This window comes from Vicugna pacos, chromosome 9 (assembly GCF_048564905.1).
Source record: "Vicugna pacos chromosome 9, VicPac4, whole genome shotgun sequence".
Lineage (NCBI taxonomy): Eukaryota > Metazoa > Chordata > Mammalia > Artiodactyla > Camelidae > Vicugna > Vicugna pacos.
This window is the reverse complement of record NC_132995.1, coordinates 77,575,937-77,599,083: the sequence shown is the minus strand read 5'-3', so window position 1 is coordinate 77,599,083 and position 23,147 is coordinate 77,575,937. Positions and strand designations below refer to the sequence as shown.

The following is a 23,147-nucleotide window of genomic DNA, read 5'->3' as shown; positions in this document are numbered from 1 at the left end:
AGCTACCTTAGCTACTACCTGGTGGCTTGCAAGGTACTTGCATTTTTTAGCAAATTGCTAGACAGTCTCTGCCTTTTCCCCAGGAACTTTCCCACCTACTGTCCAGAAGGAAGACCCTACCCTAGATGTGGCTGGTGGTAGGCTCATCGCCTAAGGCCCAAGAGGGTTTCAGGTGGTCTTCTGGGCCTCAGCAACAGCACTGGAATTGGGAAAAGGGTAGTGGTTTGTGGGAGGAACATGGGCAAAATCAGGTAAAAACCCAGGAGAACAGCTTTTGGACAAGTTTTCATTTTGGCTTGGAAATAAAAATTGGGCAAAGGAGACACCTGCTTTTCTAAGGCTTTCTGTGTAAAAGCAAACCAACTCGTGAAAGACAGTTGTCTACGCTGCTCTACTGGCATACACCCGTCTTGTCCTGACTTCCAGGACAGAGCAACAGTTTGATTTGGGGTGCTCCTAAAAGAGTTAATATCGGTAAGCAATCCCAAAAGACCCCATATTACTTAGTTATCTTGTCTGTGTACTTTTCCACTGGGCAGAAGATTTTCCATGCCGATTACTGTGAGCTTTCAAGAAGGCAGAGTTCACGTTTTCATCCTGAAACTGGGTAGGGAAATTGGAGAAGACAAGCGTGGTTCAGATCAATTTTTAAAAAGGTGGGGAAGCCCTCCCCCGTACTCTTTAAACAACAGGTGGTTTTGACGTGCACGGTCAACTCCTTCACGCACAGTACGAAACTGCACGCGGAGCGCTCAATTTCAGCACCCCCGGGCCTGCTGCCGAGAGATCCAGGGGCCGGGCTGTCGGGGTCCGGGAACACCGGGGTTCCTGCGGGACAGCAGGCTCGGGTGTCAGGGGCTCGTGGGCTTTGTGGTCCAGGAGCACTGGGTTTTGGCTTTGTCTTCCGAGTTCCTCAGTGCGCCCCACCACCCCCTCCCACCCTTCTGTTCCTAAGTGGGGGGAGGGTGATAACGAGGAGGGGCTTTCTCGATCCCGACTCCGGTCCTCGCGAGGAGTTCCCAGAAGGGCTATTTTTAGTGGCGGCTGCTCCCCGCTCCAGGGGAGGGGCCGCGGTCGCGGCGCGGCGCCGGGCGCGGGGAAGCCTCGGCCTCTCCGCGCGCCGCTGGGGATGGGGGCAGGTACCGGGCCCAGCCGCCTCCCCGCGCAGAGGCCGCCAGGTGGGCGTCTCGCTGGCGGGGGCGGCCCCGCCGGGGAGCGGCGGGAGGCCTCCCTCCTCGCCCCGAAGGAAGCCCCGGCGGCGGGCGGCGGCCGCGGCGCGGGGTGGTCTCCGCAGGGGAGGAAGTTCCCGGGCCCGGCGGCCTGCGTCACAGCGGGCCGGCGGGCGGCGCGGCGACCCCGGGGCCGGGCGCTGGGCGGCGCTGGCGGCCGCTGGCCGGGCTGCGCGCGGGGCGGCGCTGGAGGCGGCTCCGTCCGCGACCGGGGAGGCGGAGGGGAGGCGGGCTGCGGGGCCGGGGCGTTAGCTGCGTCCCGGCTCGGAGCCCGCGAAGAGGACTAGGAGCAGGGCGCCGCCGTGGCCGCGGCCGCAGTGCGCCGGCAGCGACGAGCCATGAGCAGCGGCCCCGCGGGCGACCCCGCTGTCGCTGGCCGCCGCTGAGCGCGGCCGGGGGACAGCTCGCCGCTCCCCAGCACCCTCCGCTGCCGGCACCCTCGCGCCCAGAGGTAAGGGCGGGGACCGCGCAGGGATGGGGCGGAGAGGGGCGGCCCGCCAAGGACCCAGGGCTCGGTCCGCTAGGTGCGCCGGAGCCGAGACTCGCCCCGCCTCGTTCGCGCCCCTGCCTTCTCCCGGCTTTCGGGCAGGCGGAACGTGGTCCCGGGAGCCATCCGCTGCTGGGGCTCGCGGCCCGCCAACCCTACCCAACGCACCCCACGCCAGCCCCAGCGTCGGGCGAGGGTCCCCAGTCTGGCGCCAAGCGCGGCGCGGCGGGTTCTGCGGTTTGGAGGGGAGGTGGTGGATGGGACCAGGCGGAAACGGGGCCACTCTGGGGGCGATGGCCGTTCCTTCCGACCTTAAAGCCCCCCGAGCCCCCAGGGCCTGCCCCTTCTGGTCTGCTCTCCCCTTGCCGCCCCCGAGCCCCTGAGGTTGGCACTTGTGGGGAGAGGAAGGAATTGGAAGGTCTCCGAAGAGGGCGATGTGTGCTCCCTGGCAGGACCCGAGGGGAGCTAGGGTTTCGCCGGATCGCGCGGGCCCCACGGCCAGGTGCCCAGGCCGGCCGCTGAGGCCAGGACCGCTGCCTCGGACCCGAACGCGGCCGCGCCGGCCTTTCCCCTTCCGGCTGGCTCTCAGCAACGAGCTGGTTAGGGATGCAGTTAGCGGCTCAGGAGCCTTGGGATGTGCTCTGCGGGCGCTGACTCCTTTCTCTTCGCCCTCGGCCGGGTCTTCCCTCCCCCACCCCACGCCCGCCGGGGTACATCCATTCCGGCCCCTTCGAGACCTCGCCCGTGCCCAGCGTCTAGTGCTCAGACGCTACCCACATCCCAGGACAGTATTTCAGAGGCTTAGGGCCAAACTTCGCTTTTAAATTCTTTTTAAGCTTGTGAAACTCCCAACAAACCAGTTAGGAAGCACTTTCAAGTGCCCATCCTCCTTAAAGTAAAAAAAAAAATAAGAACCAATCACCCCGTGTGGGAGGCCGGCGCTGGGCGGAGGGAGGCTTGAATGGCTGTTTCTTGCAGCTTCTGGGCGAGGAACAGGTGAAGAGAATGGCCGTCGCACACTTCTTTCAGGCCCTCCATAGTGTAGGAGATGCACCGCGTTTCCGGGCAGGTGCGTGGTGGGTTTCTAAGGCTGCGCGAGGCTTCTTCATGGACAGGTCATTAAGATGCCATCCAGGTGAAAGAGGGGGACAAGTGGTCACCTCTTGGTTGGCACAACACTGAAAAATCGCCAGAGCAAATTAGCTTTATATGTTTTCCCATTACCTTTCTTTAGTGTTTTAATGATTTATGTAAACCCCAAATGTAAGCTGAACTTAACAAAATTTGCTCAGGTTCATAAACCGTGTGTGGGGTATGTGGACACAGGTAACAGATAAGACGTATACAACTCTCATCTGGATATTTGCATTTCTGTGACTTGCTTCAATAGGGATGACCAGGGATGTAACCCTGATTTGCTTTCCTTGAGTGATTAAATACTCTCTTTAGGTCAGTTTGTTCGCTTTTTAGGGAGAGGTGGGGAGCAGCTTTGCAAAGATGGATACCTCTGTGGTTCACATAATAGACTGACCACAGATAAGGCCCACTGACCCAACCATCAGATCAGAGATAGCGAGCATGTTTAACAGCGTTCTTTTTAATGAAATTATCAAGGCAGTTGTTAATGATACTAATCTCTTATTTTTCAGATTGACTAGGCACCTAATGGAATGCTTTTTTAGAAGGGAATGCTTTAAGTTAAAAAAAAATTTTAGGAACTGTAAGAGAAAAGAATGAATGATTTTTCACTTATATGACATTTATCTTTTAAAAACAATACGAATTCACAATATTTTAAACTCTGAAGTATCTAATTTTTATCAAATTGTTATGGTTTTTTAATAGTCTGTAGTATTTTTAAGTTGTAGTTACCAATAACTTTATAATAAGGCCCAGGTTTAAAGACAAATAGGGTAGAAACTCATCCTTATTTTGCCAAGCATTGTGTTAATAATTTAACGTGTTGCATCACTATAAAACAGTCTCGTTGCTCTAGGGGCCTCACGCACATTATCTCAGAATCTGACAACAGCCCCTTAAGGTAGATGGCCAGCCATTCACACTCATGGAAGAGGGAGGCTCAAAGTTTGTGATGTACCCAAGACGGTACAGCTAAGTTAGTGAGTGCCCCTTTGGCCTTAATCACTTACTCTTCTGTCATCCAAAGTTGCTTCTTTTTTCTTTCCTACATAAATTTTTTGTTAACTTGTCATGACAGTATGAGGAAATGGAGGTCAAGGAAGTAAAGTCGCCCAGCTAGGGTTTCCATGTGATGAGTAAACAGCAGGATTCAAATTTGGAGTCAGTGCCATCTGCTTCCCAAACCCCCATTCTTCCCGCTGAGCTCTATTAAATGACTGATTCAGGGCTTAACCGAATGAACTTTTCACTTGTGCCCATCAGCGGCCCTCACCCGTACGACGACGACGCTTCATGGGCTGCAGCACACACTCCCAAAGACCTGATGCTCAGTGCCTGGAGCGCTGGCTGTATCTCCAGGGCTGGGTCGCTCATGAAAGCATACTGCAACCAAGGAGGTGACATCGCCGTGCGGGTATCCTTGAATTCCCTTCATTTCTCTTAAAATATAAGTCATTCTAGATTGGCACGGGGTAACTGCACAGTACAAGTGCCAACTAACTGAACTTCTCTGAGCCCCACTCTCTTTTTGTGTATTGTGTGTGTATCAGTGAAGCCCTCCCAGCCGGACTGTTGCGTGGGTTAAGTGCAGCGACGAGGACGGCTCCTGTCGCCTGGGAGGTGCTTCATAGATGGCAGGACCACTGTATTCTAGCACTGGTGAAGTGTCTGCTTCATTTTACGTTTGTTTCTTAACCCTTTTACTTGTTTAAACTTTATTTTTAGGGTTTGCTTTTGGGGGGAGATGAGGTTTATTTGTTCATCTGCTCATTGTAACGGAGGCACCATGCATGCTACGCGCACGCTCTGTCCCTGAGATGTGCCCCCTTCGTTTTACATCTGTGTGTTTTACACACATGCAGCCATTAGTCAGTGCTGTCAGTGATTCACTCTTTATACAAAGGTCTTATCTGGTTTTAGCATCTTTAATGTGCGAATCACTCTTTTTTTATGGTCTTGACTTAAAAGCATTTACTCACCTTATGTAGTTTTCCCTTTGTTCCACTCTGCACATTGTTTAGAATATTATTAGCCATATTTCAATGGGTTGGAATTTGTATTTTTTGGCAAAGACGCTTTCCTGTTTTCTGCCTCTCCTGATAGCTCAGCCTTGCTTATCACTCAAAGCACCATGACAATCCAGGTATCTCCCCACCACACACCTCACCCTTAACTGAGCCTCCACCAGCTGGAATCTTGCCTCTCCTTCAAGGCCCAGCCTAAATGCTACCTCCTTCCTGAGCCCACAGACCTTCCCTTTAAAATTATTGTCAGTTCACTTATAATTCAAACAACATGGACCCCTAATACTTTTACTTATTTATTTATTTTTTACTTTTTTCGTTATTTGCTCAGGTAATATTCTACAATAGACTGTAAACTCTTTGAGGACAGGGACATTTTTCTGTTTCTTCATATTCTTTGCTTTGTATGAAACACAGATAGCTTCAGTTTCCTGAATGAAGGATGAGTCAGATGTTCAGAGAGAGGTTCTTGCAATAAGCAGGAAAGATGCCCAGGTTGCTTGTCTCTGTTACATGATGGCTGGTGGTGCCTCCCTCTTTTTTTCTGGGACTTGTTCCTCCCAGCCTTCTTTGCCCATTTAACTGGCATTTAATTTACTGGCAGGCCACAGTTCCTAAACAAAGCTTTGGCCATTAGGTTCCAGGTGGGATAGCTATGTTTCATTGATAAATTGTTCCCGTGGTGGTATAATAACCTCATTAGGTTGCAAATATATTGATCATGTCAACAGTATTTGAGTAGTTTAACATTTTAGATGGGGTAACGGTCCAGATGGATTTCTTTAATTAGGAATATAATCTTCCTGAGGGAAAGGAATGCAGGTTTCCCTGCTCACCGTAATTCGAGTTCCTACAGAAACTTACCTAAGCTGAAACGGCTTAAAGAAGCAGTTAACCTTAGGGCACGTCTTACTAATGGATGCACAAAACAAATGGAGAAGCAGCACAGGTACTGTGGGAGTAACGGGGCTTGATGCTGGGAAGGGAGAGAGCCAGGCCCTGCCGCTCTTGCTGCTGCTCTGGGTGCGCACTGCCTCTCTATACCTGCTCCCTGCAAAACCAGTGCCGAACACGGCTTTCTGCTTTTGCCTTTTTTTGTAAAAGCAAAAATCCGCTTTGGATTTCTTTCAGTCAGTGAAAGCAGGTACCAAATGTGGGTCTTTCATAAAAGTGAAATGGTGTAAAGGGAGCTTTTGAAAAGCGAGGATACCTGCACCTGCCTTAGAGAGAAGGTCGAGGTAATAGGCAAAGAGGGTCTCGACCTCTTTGGTGGAGGATAAGACCAACCTTGGCACAGTACGGACAGCACAACCAGAAGTGACCTCGTGAGAGAATCAGCACAGGGAGAAGACCCAGGCAGTCTCACCGCAGATAGGAGAGACAGAAGAAAATAAACAGGAGGAGGGAGAAGACGTGGAGCAGGACCGGGACACCGTGTGCAGCTGCTAGAGGTGGGTCCTTCCCAGACCTCAGAACTAGGACAGGGAGGGTGGGGTCAGATGGGCAGAGAGGGGAGAGGTTAGTGCAGCCTCAGACATCTGGAATGTTAACATATTCCTGTTTGTTCCCAGCACTTGGGCAGGAGGGGTTCTTAGAGCTTTGCTTCAACTAGATAGTTTGGCAGGAATACACTGAAAATTTCCTGGAAGTAATAAAAGGTAGAGAATTACTAAGCTCTTTTCCAATCCCAGGCATGAAACAAACAGAAATAACCTGGGCTATCTACGTGGAAGGGTAACACACCATCACAAGTTCTGTGAGTGAATCTGAGACCCTTTGCTGGGGTTGGATGAGTGTCCCTTTAAAGTATGATTCGACAGCCTCTGAGTGGCAGTCAGGGGAGGAATGGTTATATTCAGAGAATGAACAGAGCTAAGAAGAGAAAAGAGAAGACAGGCAAAATTCAAAAATCAGTTTTAAGAAAAATAATTTGAAGCTTTGAGAAATAACTGAAAACGCCCCCGATGACTGAAGCATTTTGGGTCAGAGGAATCCGGGAGAGGGATATGCTCTTCCAAGAACCCTTCTAAGAACTCAGAGGGACGGGTGCTCAGCCCATGCTGGGGTGGGGCAGGGAGGAAGAGCAAGGGGGGCGGTGGGATAAACACACCCGGGGCTGGAAGCCCCGCTGGGAGTGAGGGGCGCTCCTTAGCCTTTAGTTCACTGTTGCCGTCCCTCTCCTCCTTTTTCAGATACGTTGTAACGCCGCAGACACTCTGTGTATCTGTTTGTGTGCTGCTGCCTGTTGGCAGGCTACAAACCAGAAGATTCTTTTACCCTCCTCCCCCTCCGACCCAATTTTTGACGGAGACAAGATTGCCCCCCTATTGAAAATACATGATGTAGCATGATTCTAGATTGTGTTTGAAAATCACAGAAGAGCCATATGGAACTAAAAGACATGACGGATAGTCAATATGTATGTATATATGAATGCAGATGATACCTTCATTAACAAATTATCTGCAGTTAGATTGCCCTTTTTTTCCCTTCATAAAAAAGCAACTTCATTGGATCTTAAACTGAAATACATTTGTAAAAACTATGGAGCTTTCAATTGTCCCAGTTTCGCCATGGCAAGACTGTTAAATTCACAAAGTTACCCAAAGCCTCCTCTACCTTTAGTCTTTTGTTCCTGGGATGGGAAGCCCGCCCCAAATTTTAAATGCTCAACATCTTTTTCATTTACTCACTTCTGTTATGCTGGGAAGGCTCTGATAATAACCATTCATTCTTGTGACAGGTCAATTATTCATGAGTATAAATTAGTTTGTATTCATTACAGGGTTTGCATTTTAAGCTAGTTATTTATAATTATGAAACACTGTGTTCCCTATCAACGAGATTTTAGCTCATAACAAGTAGTTGTTGGGGAGGGTGGGGCTTCTGAGATCATTCTTAGCTTTCTCACATGCGGGTCCCTGCTCCAGTCCCCCAGGGAGTGTTAGCCTGGGCTTCTGGTGTCCCCTCTCGGAGCTGTAAGGGTTTAGAAGAGCTTGGCTTCCTTTTGCATTGGTTTCCTTCAGCATTTGGAGGCTGTCAGCCTTGGCATGCTCCCTTCCCCCCAAAATCCTCTTCTCCTCCAGCTTTACTTTAACTATATTGCTCCTTTCCCTTTCCTTTACCCTCAAACCTCCAGAAATATCTTTATTTTTCAACATTTTTTCTCTCTGTTTGATTTTACCTGCAGTGAAAGTCTCATAGAGATGGAGGCCATCCAGGACATAACCGTTTTGTTTACTTCTGTATCCACAGCCCCTGCCCAGTGCCCGGGACAGAGCCACTCACGAAAGTGTTGTGCAATAAATATTTAATGACGTATTTTACAGTAAACTTTCTAACCTACTGTCTTAGAGTGTATCCATTTCCCCTTCTATTATTTTACATTCTAGAAATGAACTTTGAGAGTGTAATTAGAAGTTATCCTTCTTAATAGGGTCATGACATACCTGCATGGAAATATTTCTATGTCTAGTTGGAAATTAGTATTATATAAAGTATTATATAAAATATGAAGTCAGGACATCAAAATAAACCCCGGATAAAAGTCACTAAATAAGTTAAGTATATGAAAACTCATGGGTTCTGTTCTTCCTGTATACATGAAGAACTTATCAAATCAATAAAAATTAGTTAACTACTTTATCAAATACCTTAGAGAGTTACAAAAATTAGAAACAAGTTCAAATATCTTTGTTTAATGGCAAAGTTATAACCTATAAATCCAACTTCTGAAAAAAATGCTGTAGGGGATTATTTAGCTAACAACACCTTGACTTTTTAAAAAAGCTGTGAGAATAGCTTCATTAGGAAGACACGGTCAGGCCAATTTGTATTATCCCCTTTGACGTTAGCAGGGCCCAGGGTAGTGTCCTTATCAGCAAAGTTAGGAAGCGCTGTGCAGCACACAGAGCATCGTTCTGTTTCGTGCCCAGCCGTGTGGGTCCCTGCAGCCAGAACGTGGCTGAAGCTGAGGAGAGCTGCTGGTGGTGTGTCTAGGGTTCGGATCTGAGCTGAGTGTTTGAGCATCTCATCTAAGGATCTGGATGGCGTAACATGTATCTGATGTTTCTGTGAGTGGCCCCGTGATGGACAGAGCAGCAGAGTGCCGAAGCAAGGACTGGGCATGAACTTGGCAAAATAAAATGAAAATGAAAGGAAACTGTCATAACTGAGCAATGAAATCCACTTGAGGGAGGTATAGCGTTGTACCTGATGAAAAACAAATGAGCCAACCGTACAAATATGCTACATTTTTGTCTGCTTTGTGTCCATTTCTGTATCACCAGTGTTTAGAGCAGTACCTAGTACGTAGCAAAGGATCAGTAAATACTTGTTGAGTGAATAGATGAATGAAGTGCAAGATGGAGAAAGACTGACTGTGTGCCATTAGGGTAAAAGTTAAACAGACCCTGAGGAGATGGCAGTGGGTAGCCAGAGAGCTGAAGAGGCTTTGTGAAACGTTTTTGGACAGATCATTTATAAATGTGTGTTAAAGGTTTATTTTATTTTTATCTTCCATGTGAGAGAAAAGACTTCTGGTAGGTCGGTGAAAAAATTCATCCTTACCAGGGGTATTTTATAAGCAGAGTGGATGATTAGGTATCATTGTTAGACTAGATAAAAAATGTGGGTTTGAGGTCACTAGACTCTTGACTAACAGCTAGCGGTTAGCTGATTGGCTCCAAGGACAAGCCTCATCCTCATTCAGCATCATACAGGAGGCTAGCTGGTGCAAGAGGATGAGAAAATATTAGACTTGAAGGTTAGTAAGGAAGAAGTAAAAGTCTCTCTCCTTACAGACTTTGTGTTTGAAATTAGGATTCCATATCTTAAGGAATCTACAAAGCAACAACTACAGATAAATGCCATACTAATCTCTAACTGACAGGTGGGTATTTAAAATTTATGAACAAAATCTTAGAAGTAAATCTGCTGACAGTCACTATTTCAGTCAGCCCTTGTACCTGAATTTGAAGATGATTTTACTTATCCTGAAAGGGTATCTAATGACATTATCACAATTAACAACATTTTACCTATCAACTCTTTTTTTTTTGTTTGAGAGCTTTCCCCATAATGTGACTGCAATAAACAGAACAGCCTACTGTTGACCTAATTAAGAAATTTAAGGAGCAAATCAATTAAAACTAATTATCTCTAGCATCTCTTTTTCTTGTGAGTGCCACATCCTGGCTTACGGGAGCAGGAGCAAACCCTTGGTGCTACCTAGAGGCTGTCTAGTGTGTCTCAGACATGTTTTAGGTGATAGAAAACTGCTCCTTTTTTTTGTTGCTCCAAATTTGAAACGATCTCAAAGCAACATTTTAAAATGTTGTCAGATAAGAATGCTGGCACCCAGTGATAAGAGAAGGCCATGCTGGCGGCCGGCTTGTTACCCACAATGAATTATAAAATGTGTAAGAAATCTCAGCATTTTAATTCTCTAGAGGCCAGAAATCTCTTACTATTTTTGCTTTCAATTATTTATAATTTTCAAATACCGAAAAGCAGCACAAAAGCAGGAAGGCTAATTGCCCCTCTGAAAGAACACACTTGGTTTGGGTGAGTGAAAAAGTACCTTTCGTCAACTAGGCAGAATATATGGAAAGTAAATAATTTTTCAGCCTCATACTGAGAAAAGACCATTTCAAAACCATTTTTTCCTTAGTTGCAGTTATCTGTTCTGCTAAGGTAATAAAAATAGTTCATTTTGTCTCGTTGCGTGTTATCTATCATACAAGTCACATAAGCTAAGCGGTGGTGGGTGGTGGTATTTAAAGGGTTGGACCGTAGCTTTTAAAATAAAGTTAACTTTATCAACATAAGACAACGATTATAGTCGTCTTTAATATTATGAAGGACAAATTATGTTTATGTTTAGATATGATGCGTAGGTTAAAACTATCATATGATAGTATTTGCCATAGATTACTCACTAATTATCTAATTTTAATATTAGCCCTAGGTCTTAATATTAATTATCTTGAATTACAATTTACATTGCCTCTTAAAAATCATATAATCATAGTTCATATTGAAAACATACCAGGGGAATATGACACTCCATGGTTTCACATCGCTGCAGCAGCACAACAGCTGTCAAGTAAACTGGCACTAGTTACAATTCAGTGTTGCTGAACATTTCTACAAAGACGTACATTTTTAGTGTAAGTAATTATCTAATAAGACACATACAAGGATTAAAACAGGCATCCTGTCGGAGAACAGATCAGCCAGGCATGAACTAAAATCCTTGGTAACAGCTTTACTGAGGTATAATTTACATACTATACCATTTATTTGATTAAAGTGTGTAATTTATTGGTTTTTGGTATAATTACAGAATTGTGCAACTGTTATAATCTATTTTAGAATCTTTTCATCACCCCTCCCCCCCAAAAAAAGCCTGCACCCATGAGCTGTCACTCTCTACCATACCCTCCTCTCCTCCCAAGCTCTGGGTGGCCACTAATCTAGCCCCTGTCTCTAAATATTTGCCTATTCTGGACATTTCATATAAATGGTGTCATAAAGCAGGTGGTCCTTTGTGACTGGCTTCTTCCACGTAGCATGTGTTTGAGATCCATCCACACGGTGGCAGGTATCAGTGCACCATTCCTTTTAATTGACAAATAATTTTCCATTATGTGGATATGCCATATTTTCTTTATCCATTTATCAGTTGATAGAACGTCGGGTTGTTTCCACCTTTGGGCTCTGAGGCGTGACGCTCCTATAAGCATTCGTGTGTAAGTTTTTGTGTGGACATGTGTTTTCATTTCTCTTGGATAAATATGTGTGGAAGTGGAATTGCTGGGTCATATCATATCTCTTTAACATTTTGATATCAATGAGGAGTAATTTTTACATCATCTCCCCAAACTAGAAGAAAATCAGGGTTAAGACACTTAACTGTCTTTTAAACAAAATTTAACAAAAGGGTTTAATTTGTCCAAGAACTCCTCATTATCAGGAATACCAACTGAACTTTGAATTTTTATATAATTCAGTTGTAGTTCACAAAGTACTCTTAAAGTACTACTAAGTCACTGTGAATTAAAAGTTCTGGTTAAGAAATATAGAACGTGCTGCTGAAGGCTAACCAGAAAGCTGTCTGCACACTTGGGGGTCCCTTGTCCTTGATGACCTGCGGTACCTCCCGTTACCTCCAAACTTCCTTTTGTGCAGTTTTTAACTCTTTTTGTTACGGGCAGTGGGGAATGGTGGACATTTTTCATATTCGTTTATTCTAGATTGTGTGTTTATTACCTTCTGCTTGGAATATGTGAATTCACTCATTTGAGCTTTTACGGTCTTGCTAATTTCCCTCTGGAAAGAGGCAGAGGAGCTTTTCACAGTAAAACGCCTTGCACCAGTCAGCATCCTTTCAGGCACTACTCCTCTGCCCAGGACGAAAGTGGAGGGACTATCTTTATAAACTGCAGATTCCATCTGTTTTGGTCTATTTAGAACTATTGTTTGGATTCACTATCAGACCAAGGCCGGGCAGAAATTCCCCTTAACTCTTTCCCACACACCATTATGAAGTCACCCAGGCAGATTTCCCCTTCTCCCTTCACTTCAAAGTGAATCTATTTAAGGAGCTGTTTTCCTAGCCTACAAAGGACAAACTCCTGTGACCACAGGGCCTTCATTCTTAGAGGTACTCTAAGCAAGTGAGAAGCTTCGGTCTAATAGGTGCCCAGAGAGCTCACTGACCAACAAAACAAAACAGAACAGACCAGAACGGCACAGAACACTGTAAGTAACCACTTGCAGAAACAGGCAGATATACGGAAAACCACTGAGCCAGTCCTACCTGCAATTCTAACTGTTAGGCAAACGCAGATATATGCAAAAACCCGCCATAAGCAAAACACAAGGTAACGAGACTTCTGTGAGCGCTGTCAAAGGATAATTTTCTAAAAGATAAACATGACTGAAGTGAATATAAAGTGAACATCTCAAAGGTCTATTCACCTCCTTAACGAAGGAGCCAACAAGATGGAAAAGCGTTTGGTTTAAAGAGCATTTCTGGAACTATTTGAAGAAAGAACATTAGAGGAACATTGCGTGGTTAGATACAAACTACACAATAAAAAAGAAATGTGTTGGGTTCTCTCTTCTGCCTAACAGAATCTACAAGTCTGGAAGGTAATCAGTAGTAATTAGCAAGTCAAAGAAGAGTATATTTTTCTAAGTTATCCTTGGATGGGCCACAGAAATGACTTTTCAGTATAACAGTAAAAGGATATTCTGCCTTCCCTTTGCCTCACTTCCAAGTTTTGGATACTTTCTTTTTTTAAACAATGCATAGTTGCTCACCCTTTTTAAGGGCTTTAGTTTTTCTTAGTAATATAACAAACATTTGACTGTGGAGTGGGTCAAATGCAAAACACTGGTCATGGAAGTTCTCAAACATGGGACAGCAACTTTGGCTTTTACACTTGACTTCCCTTCCTGGGGGTCCTTTATGTCACTCAGATGTCAAAATAACTCTAATCTCATCCTGGGGAAGGGTTCTGCTTTAACTCCAACCTCAAGTTTAACCAGTTCTTGGGGCCCAAACTGTTCTCCAAGCTCTCAAAGTAGATAGTAGATCATTGTAGATGACGTAGATGCCCAGTAGAACAAGCATGCTTGCAGATGGCTACTAGACTTTGACATTCTAGTGCTCAGATTGTCCTGAATCAGCAAAAAGCCTGAGGCTCAGGAAGCGAAGAAAGGGATCTGAACAGCGTGAACGTCACACGTTTCCCTGAGCCAGAGGCTGCTCCTGTGAGATGTGCTCGTCCCCATGGGCCCTCCGAGGACCGTCACTACAGAAATTGGCAAACGTGGCCCACGTGGCTTGGATCTGCCGCCTGTTTTTGTGTGGCCCACTTGCTGAGGTTGATTTTTACATTTCTGAAGGGTTGTTCAAAAAAAATTTTTCAAGAATATGCAACATATACCAGATGTGACCTGTAAGGCCTAATTATTTACTATCTCTCCCTGTATAGAACAAGTTTACTGATTCCTGCACTGAAAAAAAGACAACTTTGGGGGACAGGGTAGAGCTCAGTGGTAGAGCACATGCTTAGCTTGCACGAGGTCCTGGGTTCAATCCCCAGTACCTCCATTAAATAAATAAAATAAAATAAAATAAAATAAAATAAGGAAATAAGCAAACCTAATTACCTACCTCCAAAGGACAATTTTGTTGTTAGCATGTATCAAAGTTTTATAACAAGTTTCCTATAAAAGAAAATCTCTCTAGTAGATGAATTCAAAGAATGGTTAGAAAAGCACTAGATTCAACATCAAAAGAAACTAATATTTGCTTAAAGGCTACTAAACTCTTGATTGACAGCTCATCAACTATCTGGCTGGTAACTAATTTACCAGAACTTCTTAATGTCAGTAAAGTTGATGAGAATCAATTGATTAAGCATTGTGTCAGTAACATTCATTTCTTTCTGGGAGGAGTTGCAAGTTATACAAACAAGCCTGGAACACTTTTTCTTCTGTAAGGCATTGTACCGGTAAATCTTAAAAGCATGCACTAGGCTGCACTGAAAGGAAAGCAGCCTCTGGGACCCTCTCGCCACCACGCTAACTCCTGCAGTCTAAGTTAGGAAGACGAAAAGCTTGGAAGAGTCGGGAGACCATCACGAAAGAGTAGAGCATTGAAAAAGTGAACCTGTGTGGGAAAATGGAAAGAACTGAGACGTTTCAGCTAAGAATCTTTGACATCAAGGCGTCAGGCTTTCCACAGTTTTCAAAAGTTCACAGAATTTTCACTGGGTTTTTGGAAGGTTTCAGCAATTGAACAGGGTTGGGGCTCTGCCCTGGTTGAGTGTGGTCTTGCCTGGAGGTGTGGCCAGGTAGTCCCTTGAGATCAACTATGTGTTTTTAATTCAAGACCATACTGGGTGCAAACCACCACCAGACCCGCTCTCCTATGAGGAGGCTGGAAACCAGGCATTGTCCTTCAGGGCATCCTCTGTGACAGGTGGAGCAGGGTAAACAAATACACGTGTGGCAAAGCCAAGGGGCAGCATTAGCACAGGAGGACGGAAACATTTGCAAGCACTGATATATCTGGAAAGAGAAACGATTAAAAACGTAGCTTATAAGGCAGAGACTGGAGGAGGGGAAGGAGCCAACCATGACTGAGGAGAGAGAGGTCCAAGAGGAGGGAGCAGCAAAGGCAGAGGCCGACCCCTGGCCTGACGGAGCGGCAGCAAGAGGGCTTCTACGTGGGTGTCCTTGTCCCCGGGGTACAGCTCGGGCACCGCACTTCCCAGAGCACGTGTAGGTGGGTCGTCTTTACCTCCCAAGCAACCCAGCAGTGCACACGTAGGCGTGACAGTGCATGGACTGGGCACGCAGACATGTGTGGGCACGCAGACCTGAGGAGCAGCAGGGCAGCAGGGCTTGTCTCGTGTAATCGGAAGTGGAGTTGGGCCTAGAACCTTGGACTTCCAGCCAGATGTCCCTTCTGCAGCCAGTGCATCTCCAGCTTTCCATCAGAGCCTCCCTTAGGATGGAAGAGATTTTCTGCTTATTTCAGGAACCTGGAATAGAGCTAGAAGCGTACTGTGTGAAGTACCAAATTTCACTTAATACCTTGTATTTTAACTCTGAAAAGCACGTGAAACTATGTCCTTATTGGTTTCCATGTGACACTTTGAGTAAATCTTTGAGTAAAGTCAGTGTGCCTGGAAAATACACGTGTGTATCTTCTGGCTTCTCATACTCCCCAGCTGGACGCATTCACCTACTCCGATGGGAGCACTGCCACATGTGGCTAAGGGTTGTGAGTTCAGATGCTGTCAGAGATAGCATTTGAACTATCTCTGCATCCTCCTAATAGTGGCTTAAATAAGAAAGGACATTATTCTTTCTCATACTAATGGGAACCTGATCATGTGTGTCTGTGATGTCAAGGGTCCAGCGGCCTCGAGTCTTCATGCTCCACCATTGCTATCATGTATCCCTGTCTGGTCTAACTGAAGACGATTAACACTAAGCCTACATTCCAGGGCAGAAGTGAGGTGAAGGCATGTTGAGGGTAAGCTCCTTTCCTTAAGGACACAACACAGCGTTGAATACATCTTTTCTATTTCTGTTTCACTGGCTAGGACCAGGCCACATGGTCACGCCTGTTCAAGAGACCTAGAACACGCACTGTAGTGTAGAAAAGGAGACACTGGACATCAGGGGACCATAAGCGATCCCTCCTTCCGTGACGTTGCCGTCCCAGCTCAGGCCACAAAGGGCGCAGGGCCAGAGGGGCCCCACACAAGGGAGATGCAGCATGAGGGCCGTGTGGGTGACTGTTCGTGGAGGCCACGCCCTGGCTGCCGGGAGTCTCCCTTAAGGGGACATGTGGGCCCCGCAGCTACAGCAGCGACCGTGCTGCAGACCCCAGGAAGGCAGGGGCGCTCGTGGACGGCAGCGGGCAGAGGAACAGCCTTTCCGCAGTGGTGTGATTTTCATGCTGGCAGGGCTAGCCTCTGAAGGTGGTTGGGGAGGGCTGGGCACTTGTTCTTCAGGAACTCCTCCACTGACCTCTTCTTTGCTGGTCTTAGCTGTTGAGGCTTCCTCCAAACTCTGGGTCAAGGTCCAGAGATGCTAGGTGCCTAGGAACTACGGGAGCCACGTAGTCTGGGGGGCACAGGGTCTAACAGATTTGCATATCTGGGACTTTGTATTTCCAGATATCTGGTTAAAGAATCGGGGTAGTTTGGCATTTTCTTGGGGTTTTGTTTCAGTATATCCATGCGACAGAGATAAAACATGTAATTGGAGGTGGCTGATTTGAAGAAACTGGCCTATCCTGAGCTGAGGAAAAAAATTATGAAATGTTTTAAAGAAGATTCCACAATTTGGGGATACTTTGCAGCATATTCTATGAAAAGCCGATACAGAGGAACATACATTAAATGGGATTTTTTCAAAATCCAGAAGCTTCCCAGGAGAGAAGCCTCGCTAATACTTTCTTAATTAAATAATCAGGTTGATAATTGTCATATTTACTGCAGGCACTTTTCAAAGTGTGCATAATTTAAAGAGGTTGCCAAAGAACTAGATTTTAACCCCAGGTCTTTCTGGCTGTAAAATCTGCACTATGTTGAACAAAATGGTGAGTAGAGGTAGCTTACTTTCATTTTCACTTTTTAGATTAATGTGGCTACTTATGACTAAGCTGAGCATTCTGAGAGTTCAGACACTCGGCGAGGTAAAATGCAGCCCGGGGCAGCAGCAGGAAGGTCTTTCGCAGTTTTGTTGCTGGCATGTATTGCTTTGGACTCAGGATTTCTTTTCACCCTATGTGCACAAAACTGGAGTCGCTTCATAGAGAAGAGAATTTGCACAAATTACATAAGTTTTGTATTAAAATGCTGCTGACATGTCAGTGCCATCGGAAGGGACGTGAACCACCCCCAGCGTCGTGGGCGGTCTGCCCAGGGAGCTCAGGTGGCAGCGGCTGTCGCGGTTTAGAAAAGAGGTGCTTGGTTTGGTGACTCTCTGATTCTGCGAGATTTTCAGAAGACTTATTTTTCAATAGAAGGGAAAACAGTTTTAGACCCAAACTGGAGCCATGCACAAAGGACTGTTTCGTACTAGAGTCTTTTACATGCAGAAAGGAGAATGTTTTAGGTGAGGCAGTAAGGTGTGTTGTGACTGTTAAGCAGCAGACATCTGTGTGGAAACTCTCAGAATGTGTGTCTGACTGAGAGCATCTTTACATTTACTCAGCTGTATTGAGATTTTTTTAATTGAAATATACCATACTTTTAAAAGGCCCCCTTGTGCCGCATCCACATAAGAGCAGAATAGGTCCCTTATGTAGGGAAACCACGAATCTTGGAAACAGTGGTGTTCCTTGATACCCTTTGGCCGCACTGCTATTTGGCTGAACTAGCGTTTCTGGTCATGTTTGAGCCTCAGAATTAGTTTGCTGAGAATTTTCATGTTTCTGCCAGTCTTCTTCCTGTTGACATATTCAAAACTGAATCAAAATTATTCGTGTGACATCATAAGAGTGTAAGTATGCCGTCTGAAAACAGCATAGGGCTCTGATATATTAATTAATCTATTTGGGTGTGTTTGCTCGGACCCCTGGAATGAAGCCTGTTTTAAAATAGATCTGTTTTTAGCATATAATGCAAAAAGAACATGTTCAACCTCTACAACATTTTAAGATAGTTATTCCCCATCTCAACATCACATAGTCCAGCTAAGTCATTTACTTAGTGGAAGCGGGGAAGGGAGCAGAAACACTATGCTTTAGAAAGAGACAGCTATGTTCTCATTTTTAGAAAGATTATTCCTAAGCAGCATCACTATTTTTATGTTAGAATCGCCTGGGAAGAAGATTAAAGAAATCTTCATTACCTTTCTAAAACTAAGCCTTCGATATAAAAACTGAACCCATGTGGCATCTTTCATCGCCAAATAATAAATTACAAATTTTGTATTAAAAATACGGACGTACACAGGCCCCTGGATCAGCTGCGCTCTCATTTAGCTGTTGGACGAAGTAGATTCTACCCTTACAGTTCGTCAACGTCGTTAAGTGTTTGACCGAGAGACCGGAAAGCTGATCTTTAGAGCCAGAGTTGGGAGCCAATGCCAATGGAAAGGCAAAGAGAAAACTGAGAGAACATCTCTTAACATGGGATGCTCTGAACACAGTCAGTCTCCAAGAAAGCGTCTCTGACGTTCCAATGCAGGTAATAGAAACTGCAAGCAGCCGGACTCCGGGCTTTGAGGACCCCTTCCGTAGACTGACACCCTTCCTTGCCAACTCCTGGGTTAAGTCAAGAAGCGTAATTTCCAGTCCTGCTGCCCATGAAATCTTAGATTAGTGACTCACGAGAATAACTGGCTCTGAAGACGGGTCGCCTGGCTGTGCCCCTCCGGCACCACCGCGTGCCCGGGGCAGGGCGAGCAGCCCCGTGGGGGCGCCGGGCGCGTCCGGGGCGAGTCGCACGCACGAGCGAGGTGCCCGGCGCTGCGCGCGGGAGCCCGCGGCTCCGCCTGGCGGGACGGGCTTTCCTTCCCTTGCACGGGGCCGCTTCGAGTCAGAGCCGCGCCCACTGTCACTCGGAAATGGGACCCCTGTCGAGCGAAAGTGGCCCCCGTGAGAACTGCAGTTCCGGTGTGCGAAGCGTCATCTGCCTTCCCAAGGCGCTGGGGGGTGGGGGGGCCGCGGCCGTCCTGGGGCGCGGAGCTGCCGCTGTCGGGGGACACGGGCACGGAGACGGGAGCCCAGGGGCGAGGCGGCGGCCGGAGCGGCCGGGCCGGGTGCCGAGCTCGGGCCGCGGCCGGACAGACCGGCCACGGGCTCCCGGGGCAGGGCCCTGCGGCTGCGGTCCAGGACGCCGACCCCGCCGAGCGCGCAGCGCAGGCTCGTCCCGCGGGGCAGCCGCGCGGGAGCCCGCCCGTCCTGACGCGGTGATCCGGGCGAGGTGGGAGGCGAGGATGTACAGCGTGAGTTCAGAGTCTTGAAGCCGTCTTAAGAAAGCAGACTCCGCTTTGCAGGCACAGATAAAGCTCCGACTTCCCCGTAGGGCCGCACCTGGTTTGTAGGTTTACTTTTCAATCACAAGAAGAGGAAGCGAGATGTTTCTAGGGAAGCAGGTCTCAGCCTCAGCTGCACGTCGGGGTCACCTGGTCACCTTTAAAAAGAAACTTCACGCCTGGAGCGCGTTCTGATTTAACTGGCCCTGGGCATTAGTATTTTTAAAGCCTTCTGGCCGATGCCACCTGCAACCAGCCGACACTGAGAGCCGCCACTCTACCCACCTGAGGCTTCGTCTCCCCCAAGGCGTTCTGACAGATTTCGGGAGCCTGGCTCAGCCCAGACTCCAGCAGCAGGCTTTCCAGCGGGCGGTTCCTAGACTAGTGTCAGTCCATGTGTTTTCCCTCTGGAAGCACACGGGGCTCTGCTGTTCAGTGAGTGACGCTGGCCTCTGGGGAGGTGCTCACCTTAGGCCCCGAGCAGAGCAGCACAGAGCTTTCTCATCTAGCACTCTGCCTCCGGAGAGCGAGTTTCACCTGTTTTCCAGACCTCCATGGCATGGCCACCCCACGGCTTTGTCTTAGAACCTTCTGCTGAATAACTTAACAGCAGGTTCCTCCTGTCCAGCCTGAGTCTCTCGTACAGCAGTTTGAGGCCTGTTTTCACATTCGAAGTTGAAGCATTTTGTATCTGGCACCTTAGTCTGTCCACATATTTCTAGGCTCTGGATTCATCTATTAGAGACTTATACGTTCCTTTGCTTATCTCCGTTTAGGTAACATTTCTGTATAAATTCTGTTTCTACTGCTTTTTTCTTTCATTCAAAAAATATTTATTGAATGACAAATGTGAGCCAGGCACTCTCCTGGACATTAGGGGAAAAAATAGTGTCTAAATCTGCCATCTTGGGACTTAACGGTTGAGGGGAAGAAGATAAGAGAAATACATAAGTAACTAAAATACGTAGTATGTTCAAAGGTGCTAAATGCTATGGAGAAAAATAGGGCAGGGCAGGAAGAAAGGGGCCTGGCTGGGGCTGCAGTATTATCCATGTGGGAGCTAGTGAAGGCCTGGGCCAGAGTGGTGGTGACAGAAATGATAAAAACCAGTTGGAATCTGGATAAGTTTCAGCAAAGCTTGAAGAAGGCAAGGGATTGAGCCATGCAGATATCAGAAAGAGGAGAAGTCCAGGCAGAGGATACTGCAAGTGCAAAGGGCCTGGGGCAGGCGTGAACCTGGGATGTTAAAGAAACTGCCAGAAGGACCAGTGTGTCTGGAGCAAGCCAGAGTGAAGGAGAGGGTGATGACACTGGAGCTGGGGGTGGGTGAGCACAGTGACGGGCCTTGTAAGATTTTTGTAAACATTTTGGCTTTTTCTGAGTAAGATGAAGTTATCAGAGAGTTCTGAACGCAGGAGAAACTCACTGCTTTAACAGGATCATTCCGGCCGCACAGTTCAGACAAATCCGTGTGGGTCGGAGTAGAAGCAGGGAGACCAGTCACGAGGCTGTTTCCGTAGTCCGACTGAGAGATGACGATGGCCTGGACCGGGGTAACTCAGTAGAATGGAGCTGGAAATACTGAAATCTACATATTGTGGAAGGTAGAGCTTGTCGGTCTTATGTGAGTGTCCGTCTAACATTTTTCCACATTCCTCTCGAAAGACGCAGCCTCAAACTGCAGCAAGGGGTCTGAGTGATGCTGGTGACAGCAAAAGGCTGCCTTCTGGCTCTCGTTGCCACAAACTCGGTGTCAAGCTGTTTTTAAAGGACGCTGGTATTAACTGGTTTGTTCTGCTTCCGTCCTCCGTGGCCTCCCACAGTCCTGGCTCTCCAGCTTTTCTGCGCGCTTGCCTTACTGCTCACTTGCCACTGAGGATTCTGGCCCGCTGTTGCTCCCCTTCTCGCGGCCTTTACCTTATTCTGTGCAGGTCCCTGGAGGAGACTCGGGCAGGCGACGGGGGTGGAGGGAAGACGCGATTCTGCTGCTGTTGCGACACCGGAGCCCGAGGTTCAGCGTAAATCAGGCCGAGACACCTCTTTCCCCACTCCTTTCCTCTTCCCTCTGCCGACTCCCCGAACAAGGCAGAGAAAGACGTACCTTTTCAACCTTCACATAAATCTCCCACGTGGCCTTTTGTGCCTCCTTTGTTTCTCCTCTGCCCTGAAGCAGAGTGTGGGCATCGTGAGAAAATACAGTGTTGAAAAAAAAATCCAAATTCTGGTATCCACAGAAATACCCATTGTATGCAGGCACACCTCGGAGATACTGTGGGTTTGGTCCTAGACCACCACAGTAAAGCAGATACCACAGCACAGCAAGTCGCACCAACCTTTGGCCTCCCAGTGCACGTGAAGTTGTGTTTATACTGTGATGTTGTCTGTTAAGTGTGCAATAGCATTGTGTCTCAAAAAATGTATATACCTTAATTAGAAATACTTTATTGCTAAGAAATGCTAACTATCACCTGAGCACGCGGGATTGCCACAAACCTTCAACTTGTAAAAACAAAACAGAAAGCATTATCTGTGAAGCACAATAAAACGAGGTATACCTGTTCGTTTTTGACAATGGAAAGAATTTGAGAATCTGTACACTCATTTTTCATTGTTCAGTCATTCAGCAACTGTTTATTGAGTACTTGTTATGTGCCAGGCAGTGTTCTGCACACGGGGAGGCAGGAGTGAGCAGAGTCCCTGTTTCTTACGGAACGTACTTACAACACAGGAGACAGACAAAAACACGAGTAGGCAAGTGAACACGCAGGTGGTGCATCTGGTAGCGCAACCGTGTGAAGGTGCTCGGGAGAATGGAGGGACTACTGGGCTTAGCGTGTGCTGGTACTGGTATTCATTTTTTAAATAGGGTCACCAGAGATGGCGTGACATCATCTTGTTAATGATGACATGGCATTTTCACAGCAACCTAAAGGAAGTAAGAGTGATTCAACCCCACGTCTGCTGAGAAGACGCTCCTTGCTGCAGGAGGCCTCACACAGCTGTCCTCCCTCTGCGTATTTCCTAAGCGACTTTACCCCGTCCCATGACTTTAATCACTTCCTGCACCCCGATGGCCCCCAAATCTCTGTCTGCTGCGCAGATCTTTCATTTCTCCAGCCAAGCATATCCAGCTGTTCTGCGGTCCCTCCACTCGGATGTCTTAATGGGCGTCTCGGAGTCAACACACCTCTAGCCAAGATCCTCAACCCCCGACACCAAACCTGCTCTTCCTGTAGTTTCTTTCTCCCTTTGGAAGATGTCATCTCCATCCTTTCTGTTTCTCAAGCCGAAATCTTGCTCTCATTGTCTCTCTCAGATCCCATGTCTGAGCCGCCAGAGACGTCGTGAGTTACTTGTATTGGGGAAAACTAGAAAAGGCGGAAACTTGGGAAGCCGAGATGAGGAAATCGAGTTTACACAGAGAGCAGAGCCGCAGCAGAGGTGCCCACAGGTGGGATTTGGGGATAGGAAGAACGCTGAGCCTGAGGGAGCGTGGGCCCGGGAACGCAGGCTGACACGAAGCCGCCTCGGAAGTCAGAGGCCCCGAAGGCGGCTGCAGTGCCAGGCCGTCCTCGCGTCGCGGTACGTCTTGACATCGGGACCTGTGTCGGCTGGCAGAACTGAGGCGGCAGCCCCGCAGGCCGGGAAGGGGCTTCAGACACGCGTGGGAGGCTCCCACGTGAAGCTCCCCCAAAGCACAGTCCGCCCGCTGCCTCAGGAAGCACTGTAGAGCTTAGACGGGGAAGCTAG

At 47.3% G+C, this 23,147-nt stretch overlaps 1 protein-coding gene across 2 annotated transcripts in view; it reads left to right on the top strand.

The window, feature by feature from the left end:
- Nucleotides 1-1,444: 1,444 nt before the first annotated feature.
- LRRC8C (leucine rich repeat containing 8 VRAC subunit C) overlaps nucleotides 1,445-23,147 on the top strand; it is a 63,573-nt gene continuing 41,870 nt past the window's right edge. For both annotated transcript variants that reach the window (XM_072968282.1, XM_072968283.1), the window contains exon 1: nucleotides 1,445-1,680. The gene's annotated coding sequence lies outside the window, so the exon portion shown is untranslated. The remainder of the gene's footprint in view (nucleotides 1,681-23,147) is intronic.